This window comes from Camelina sativa, chromosome 17 (assembly GCF_000633955.1).
Source record: "Camelina sativa cultivar DH55 chromosome 17, Cs, whole genome shotgun sequence".
Classification (NCBI taxonomy): domain Eukaryota; kingdom Viridiplantae; phylum Streptophyta; class Magnoliopsida; order Brassicales; family Brassicaceae; genus Camelina; species Camelina sativa.
Window position 1 is genome coordinate 15429072 of NC_025701.1, and position 8888 is coordinate 15437959.

General features: G+C 37.2%; 1 pseudogene; it reads right to left on the minus strand.

The window, feature by feature from the left end:
- On the minus strand, positions 185-6597 carry LOC109125198 (annotated as a pseudogene).

Sequence of the window (8888 nt, forward strand, 5' to 3'; positions counted from 1 at the left end):
CGCCCTCCCTAGTTCATAGCCCAAAGTGTGATTCAAACTCTTGTAACTTTCATATCAGATTTAAGGTCGCATTCATTGTAACCTGAGCTATTGGTCTTGGTAAAAATTCCATTCAAAAAGGAAAATCACAGCAAACACAAGAAACTTTCATGGAAAGATACTATTATTCTACAAACATTCTAGCTAATATAAGGTTTCATACAACTTTTAGTTGTATGACTTTGCAGTTAATAAGATATGAGATCCACAAACCTCTCAAAATCACAAGAGACAAAAGCAATATGCACAACGTTTAAGAGTACGTTGACGAGGAAGAAAACTCTACTGTGGAGTTTAGAGTTGTGGATTCTGTGTTGTGTGGATACAGATCATAACCAGACATCGAAGATTGTTCTGGTCTCGTCTCCGTCAGCTTTGAGAAGTTCAAGTCGTGTCCATACACAGCATGGTCTGACAGAACCTGTGTTATTTCCATCTTTCCCTGGAGCATTTTCACAGCCTCAGACATCAATGGCCTTAACGAAGGAACTGCATTTGTGCAAACAAGAGCAACTTTGATCATCCTCATTGCTTCTTTTCTGTCGCATTCACCTTCCAGCATCGGATCTACGATCTCCATTATGTCCCCTCTCTGTTCTAGAGTCAGCGCCTGAGATTTGATGTGAACAACTTAATGGTAAAAGAAATCACAGATTCAACTATTAACTGCGTGGGAAAGAGAAACATATACACTCCAGGGTTACCCAATTGATAAGCGAGACGTTATCAGCACTTCCCAGCTGTTTTGTAATACTCTTTCCACTAACAATTTCCATTGCCATAACTCCGAAGCTGTATACGTCTGCTTTCTCTGTCAAGTGACCCTGTAACGCATATTCTGGAGCCATATAGCCACTACAGCATAAAGAGAAATTAAGACATATTCAATACTTGTAGCACACTATGTGTCATGGGTATGTTTATGCAAAACTACTTACATGGTTCCTGCAACGTTGGTGCTGATATGCGTGTTTTCATTTTCGTGGAGCCTAGCCAATCCAAAGTCAGATATCTTTGCATTAAGGTCGGTGTCTAGGAGCACATTAGGGGCTTTTATGTCACGGTGAACCATTTTGATCATCGATCCTTCGTGGAGGAATTCAAGGCCTTGTGCAATCCCCCACACAGATCTTTTGTCTCGCTGCCCAGTCTAGTTTAAGGGAGCTCTTTCCTGGTAACGGAAGTAAACCAAGGAGAAACCATATCACTTTACATGTAATAACCTATACGTACACTTTTATTAGACTCAAAACATATTTAAAACAAAAAAAAAAGCTGAACGACTTTAAATTACCAAACAACGCAAGTGCAAGAGAGTTATTTTCCATGTACTCATACACTAGTAGCAATTGATTCTTCTCGACACAGCAACCATAAAGCTTGACAAGGTTTGGATGATTTAGACCTGAGATCATTCCTATCTCATTCACAAATTCGCGGTTTCCTTGGCTTGACTTGGAAGAAAGCTGCTTGACTGCTATGATAGTCCCATCTGACAGCTCTCCCTACACTTAGTTTCTCATATCAGTACACCACTAATTAAAGCCATATTTTCGTTTGAGAAGAACTTGGTGTCTGATTTAACATACTTTGAATACGGATCCGAAACCTCCTTCTCCAAGTTTGTTGGCTTCATCAAAATTGTTTGTTGCAGCTTGTAGTTGCCTCCAAGTAAAGCAAACTGTTTGTAGACCATGGGCTCTCAGGTCTATGTGATCACAACATAATTATAACATTACTAATGCGAATACAAATCAGTCGTGTACCAAGAATGGTTTCGTATATAATTGAACTCTGCTAAGTGATACCTCGTTCTCTTGTGTTATTGTCTCTTATGTATCTCCTCCGAGCATATATTCCCAAAGTCAAGATAATAAGTATTGTTACCAAGGCACCCGTTGCCCCGAAAATTAGAGGATAATTAGTTTGATGTTTTATAATCTCCACTGCACATTAAACACTAAAAGGTATTAAACCATGCATATACATGGCCTACAGAAAATAATTTTAACAAAGTAATTTTAAAATTTATATACAACCTCCACATCGTCGTTCCAGACCTGAAATTTTTGAAAGATGATTAACATTATGGCTAGGAGGAAAAAACGAGTATAATCAAGAAGATGAAAGTGAAGCTCAAAAAAGCAACCATATATATACTAAAGTTTAAGAATCCGGAGTTTTCTCAAGCAGAGATTTGACAGAGGAAAAGGGGTACTTACTGTGACACAAGGAGATTGCAGAGATAAGAAGACCATAATTTCCTCTTTTGGGAATGAGGGTTGTCCCTTTCCCCGCCCAATACAACCTAATCTCTAACATATGATCCGTCACGTTAACAGCTTTATTTTCTTTCACAACAGGCTTTAGAGTACCATTAGCTTCTTCTTTGATGTTAAAATTCCTCAAGAACAATTCTCCCTGAACAAGAGAAAGAAGGACAAAAAGAAAATGAACTTTAATCTTCCACAACTTATTTTTAAAGATTACTAGAAATATCAAGTATTCAGTAAGTAGTGACTCTATACCTGAACGTAGACATCAAATATGAGCCTACCTAAACGATTATATAGGTCTTCTTCTGAAAACTGAAGCTCCATAAAATGGAGTTTTAAATTGTATGGCCCATTTTCCAAGCAATACGCATAATAAACTAGAGAGAGAGCAGATCGACGTGCAGTCTTATATATATCAGGAAAATTTCCAGATAGTGCTGAAGTATTTGAAGTGATGTATGTATCTTCATCTGCATTATCATCGCCAAAGTCACCCGTGTTACTGACTCCCCAGTTTTTGAAGTGTTGACTTGTAGCAGCTCTGAGTTCACTGTTATCAGCTTGATAAGTGATTTTACGCAGAGGGGTTGTAATATTAACACTTTCTCCACCACAATTTATATGTAGTGATCGTTGATCTACAATCCATAACAATTATCACCATCAACAGAAGAAGTAAAAGGGTGTTTGATTTCTTAATGTTAAAAGGAGGGAATTAACAGCGTAAGATAATAGTACGTAGAAATAACAATAAATATTAATTCTTATGTCAAGTATTGAATGCATGCATGTAAGATATCAATATATACAGGTACGTACAGTTCCTACAGTTGATTGGACCAGCGCATGGAAGAAGCCCAGCTCTGTATAACAAAAACAATCATAGTAATTTGGCATCTAATCAGCTCAACGCTTTCAAACCGTCTCTAGTTCCGTATTGGAAAGCTAGAGTCTAGAGATTACTAAGTTTAATCAATTCTTGCAAGATGATGAGGTACAAGACTGTACTTACAAACTGTTTTTCAAATATGAGCTCTTGTATGTGTTAATGTTACTGATTCAACAGAAATTAAGAGCATAATGTCAAAATTCTATATTAGCAGATTAATTATTTAACAAATATATTTATGTAGGTACCTCTTTTCCTGGCAGCTAGACGACCATGAGAAATTGTTATAAGAGAGATCACTGAGAAATTCACCAAATGTCGAACCAACTAGAATATTAGTTTACATGAAGATTTCTCAAGCCACAGAAACAAGAGAAATCTTGAAACATACATATTAGATTGCTTGCTGAGGAAAGCACTAGAATTGATGTTTCCAGAAAGCATATTGCCGGTCAGATAGCTGTAAGACCATGTAAAAAAGTTAAACTATATATCCGCAAGGAGTAATCTATGATATTCACATTTAAAGTACTTACGTATATAATGGTGCTACTTTGATTCCATGAACTTCACCCGTCAACTTGTTAAAGGATAAGTCACTGCAGCAAACAACATGAACAAAACAAATGAACTTTTTTTGTATGAATGTAAATCATGAGTAAATATTTTGCCTATATTTGGATCATGTCATACACCATTTCGTCTCTCTACGATATTTATTTATGTGTTCCAAGAAAATCAATATTTACACCTAGAAACGGACTCTCTTTTTTGAATAACTAAAAAATTATGGGGCAATGTTACTTGAACCAATGACCTCTAAGTTAGTTTTATCATAAATCTTTACCTGTTGAGCTATTGACTCTCTGTAGAAACTGATTTTCGAGAGGAGAAGGGCCTACTTAATTGATAATAGCCATACTAAAATAAATGTAAGATGTCATATTTCACCCAAACATCTCAGTAGGTGGAATATTGGGCTACCTTGCTTTGAATTTACAGTCTTTTAACATTTCATGCAAAAATGAAAAGAATACTTACAGAGTTCTTAAGTTCGACTTATTCCATATGTATGAAGGAATTGGGCCAGACATACTCACATTCCGCAAAATCCTGAAACGAGAACAAAGACTTAAATTTGACATTCTCAAAAAAAAAAAAAAAATAAAAAAAAATAGAAGAAGAATAATTAAGCTTCATTTGCAAACACATACAAGTTTGTGATGACTTTGCTAGATATATTAGGAAAGAAGTTTATCCCAGTCGTATCACTAATACTCCTGCATATGAATATACCGCTAAAAACATCAGTAATATCTCAATTTTCGTTTTGGTAATCTAATGAAAATAGTATCATTACAGTTCAGTAAGATTTTCTAGGCGGGAAACTGCATCAGGAATAGGTCCTTTCAGTCCACTTGCGTATAAATCTCTGTATATCAAACTGAAACATGTTAGATGACACAAAAACAAAAACTATAAGAAAGAGAGAATAATTAGAATTAGCGATCATGGACAATCTTACAGCCTATTAAGCCGCGACCAGTTGCCGATATATTCTGGGATGATGCCAATGAAGTTATTATCACATATCCTACTGCATAATGAAAACAAACAACTAGTTTGAAGCTTTGCTAAACTTATCTTCTTAGACTACTTTATATATGCTCTATTTTGGGATATCTATTCACACACTTATTTGAGCCTTTCGTATGCATGTGTCAAATCAATTCACTACCAAAAGAAAAAGAGACAACATACCTAAAGTCAAGGAAGATTCTCAACGCAAAAGTACTAATTAACTGGTGCCATGTCAATATATAATTATAGGTGGCATTGGCAATAAAAGAACACCTTCAAAGTTTCCAACGATATATCAACTTCATAAATCTACTAGCCTTTCAGTCTAATTATATATTCAAGAAGATCATTTCCAATTAAAAAGGCCAAAAGATTCTAAGAACCTATCATTGTTAATATATATATATATATATATATATATATATATATCAACAACTTACAATTTTTTAAGGTTAACCAGTCTAGCGAGAGTGCTAGGAAGGCTGCCTGTAAATTGATTGGAGGCAAGTTCCCTAAAAAACCCAGTTTCACATAATAACATTCTAAAAACACTTATGGATTTTCAAAAATGGTTAAAATATTATATGTAAATGGTCTTACAATCCTGTTAGGTTGGTTAAGTAACCAAGCTCATTAGGAATCAGGCCAGAGAACTGGTTTGCTTCAACCCCTCTACAAATTGTCATATAACCGTAGTATTAGATAAAATTAAAAGGCATATTCCGGTATAGCTAGGAAACAATTTGTGACGTACAAGAATGTCAGACTCTTAAAGTTTTGCAATCCAGTAGGTAAATTCCCAGACAAACGATTTGCGCAAACCGAGCTGTGAGGAAAAGTCAAAGTTACTCGTGGATCATGTAGAAGAAGCATCATGGAGAGAGAAGATAGAGAGAGAGAGAGAGAGCTAACATGAAAGTGAGGTAAGGCAATGAAGCCCACTCCATTGGGATTGTGCCTGAGAGGTAGTTCCTGCAAAAGTTTCTGCAAACAAGAGCAACACAATAATAAGTTGTACTTCATATTTTCTTGATACATAACAAGTTTGTTTCTATTTCTCTTGTAAATATATGAGCAAAACAACTCTTATTTTTTGACCTAAAATAACGGCTGAGTTGTTGTTTGAGCATTAATTTTCCCTTATATATAAATTACCAACCATGGATTGTGCATATCCTCTGACAAATCATGGATTCTTTTAAAAAAACTCTTACATCTTCTGGAGATATAGAAGCTTGGCCAACTCAGGCGGAAGTTTTCCTGAAAGACTCGCGGACTTGAGAATTCTGTGTTTTTTCACGTACAACAAAAAGAATTAGTATAAAAGTTAATATATATCTCATTAGAGAACACTACAAAATAAAGATTAACACTCACAACTCTGTAATATGACATGTCGTGTTGTTGTTGAAGGAACAATCACACTTAATGATGTTTTCTATCTCCGATTTCGAAACAACATCCATCTTTAGAGTTCCTAAATGGCAAGGGTCTCCATAACTTAGGTTTAATCTCTTTATGCCAAGTGTAGTAGCTATCTCCTCAAGTGCATTCACTGCACAAATTATGAGTATATAATACATGCAAATGGAAAAGTATTGATGTTGTTGACCTTTAATATTAGAAGAATTAATCTTTTGAGTTGATACATTCATCTGGATGTAAAGCTGGTGAAGTGGATGTTGTTAGAGTCGCAAAGAAGCTTGTGATGATGGTGAAGAACAGAACAAGAGCCGAGAAGAGAGTCCACATTGTCGATATAAATTACACACCTGTTTTTTGTCCGAGAATTTAATTTGTTTGGTTAGTCACAGTATTACACCATCAACAAGAGATTCAATCAGTGCCATATAATAAAATCTTATCTATGATTTTTATTTTAAGGTCTTCTTAGTCGTCGGCGAATACAAAACTATATGACCAAAAGTTGTATAATGGTGATGTGAACGCTTGATTTATGTTTACGGTCTTCTTGGTCGTCGCGTGGCTACAAAACATATATGACCAAAAGTTTTTGTTGGTGCGGGATTTAGCACCCACGACATACCGATCTAAACCAAAGTTAAACCGAATAAACTCTGCACATCAACTAAATCGAGGGACCCCCCTTTTGGGCCAGCTAAACGGACCTATAAGCAGAAGCCCGACGAAGTCACTCAACCGACCCCCGAGACCGCCTCCAAAATCCGATTTGATCTTCAGAAGAGGAAATTTACCATATCTTCAATCCGAGATTTAAGGAAAGTAGATATATTTTGTAATCTAAGACAAAGTATAAATAGAGGAATACCTCTTCCTTGTAAGATATCTAGCAATTAATACAAAAACCCTACTTCTTTATTGTTCTTGAGAGAAACCCTACCCTCTTCTTCAAGAAATCATAACCCCTCTTTATTTTCTAGCTTTAATCCAGTTTTCTAAAGAGAGATCTTAAGTGAATTTGTTCCCCACTCAAACAAATTCATTGTGTGAATTCTAGATTCAACAATTGGCCCCGTCTGTGGGGACCCTTACACAAAGTTCTACGTTTTCTCTCTACCGCAAAAACTAAAACAAACCAGAAGATCAACAAAAGTTTTACCATCCAAACCGCCTCCTTGCAAGGCGATTTCCCGGCAGCTCCCGACGAACTGGAAGACGAATAACCCGTCTACGGATTGCCTCGGAAACCAGCTTTCCGTAGAACCAAATTTCGTTTCAATCCGAGCTCCCTTCCAAGAGATATTGCAGTTTCTCTGCAATATACTCTATCCTTCAAATATAGATTCGTCTGTTTTCGACCAGCCAGCCTCGGGATCGATTTCCCGGATGAGTACAACGAATCAGGTCGTGAATAATCTATCTATGGATTGCCCTGAAAATAAGCTTTCCATATAACTCAATTTCGTTTCAATCGGAGTTTTCTTCAGAGAGATATCGCCTTCTTACTGCGGCATACAGATATCTATCTGTTGAAATTAATATAGATCTGACGGGTCCCGACCAGTCGACCTCGGGGCCGATTTATCAGCCGACTCCGCCGAACTAGGTTATAAATAACCTACCTATGGATCGACCAGAGAATAAGCTTTCCATAGAATCCGGTTTCACGTCGATCGGATCCGTCCACCGAGAGATATCACTGTTTCTCTGCAAACATATACAATCTGTTAAAACGCAGATCTGTCTTTATCGCACCAGTCAGTTTCGGGATCGATTTTCCGACAAAGTACTATGACCCAGATTACGCATAACCTATCCACGGATAGCCCTTAACGTCAGCTTTCCGGAAAAACCGACCCTGGTTGAGTCCGAGCTCTGAACTAAGAGTTGTTGCCTGTTCTGTGCAGCGTGTCTAAAACCCTAAAACGCAGACCAACCTGCTTTGGAAACAATTTTCGAGCAAACCAAAGCGAACAGGCTCGTCAACAGATTACCTAGCTGACAGTTCAGAGCAGTCTGCCAATCTACCCAACTTGTGGCCAAACTCACCAGGTCGTCTAGCTCGTCACCGAACTCACCAGATCGTCTAGCTCGTCACCGAACTAGCCAGTTCGCCTAGCTTGTTACCGACCTCGTCAGGTTGTCCAGCTTGTCACCTACCTCTCTAGGTCGCCAAAATTGTCAACTACCTCTCTAGGTCGCCCAACTGCCTAGCTTTTCTCCTAGATCGCTTAGCTTCCAATGATGCTCTAGCGCCAAGATAACAGCTCGCCGTCCCGACTTGGAGAGCGGGTTGCCATCGATCTAAAAGGAACCTAGAGCCGGTATGCATATCAAATTTAAGCCCTAAGNAACCGACCCCCGAGACCGCCTCCAAAATCCGATTTGATCTTCAGAAGAGGAAATTTACCATATCTTCAATCCGAGATTTAAGGAAAGTAGATATATTTTGTAATCTAAGACAAAGTATAAATAGAGGAATACCTCTTCCTTGTAAGATATCTAGCAATTAATACAAAAACCCTACTTCTTTATTGTTCTTGAGAGAAACCCTACCCTCTTCTTCAAGAAATCATAACCCTTCTTTATTTTCTAGCTTTAATCCAGTTTTCTAAAGAGAGATCTTAAGTGAATTTGTTCCCCACTCAAACAAATTCATTGTGTGAATTCTAGATTCAACA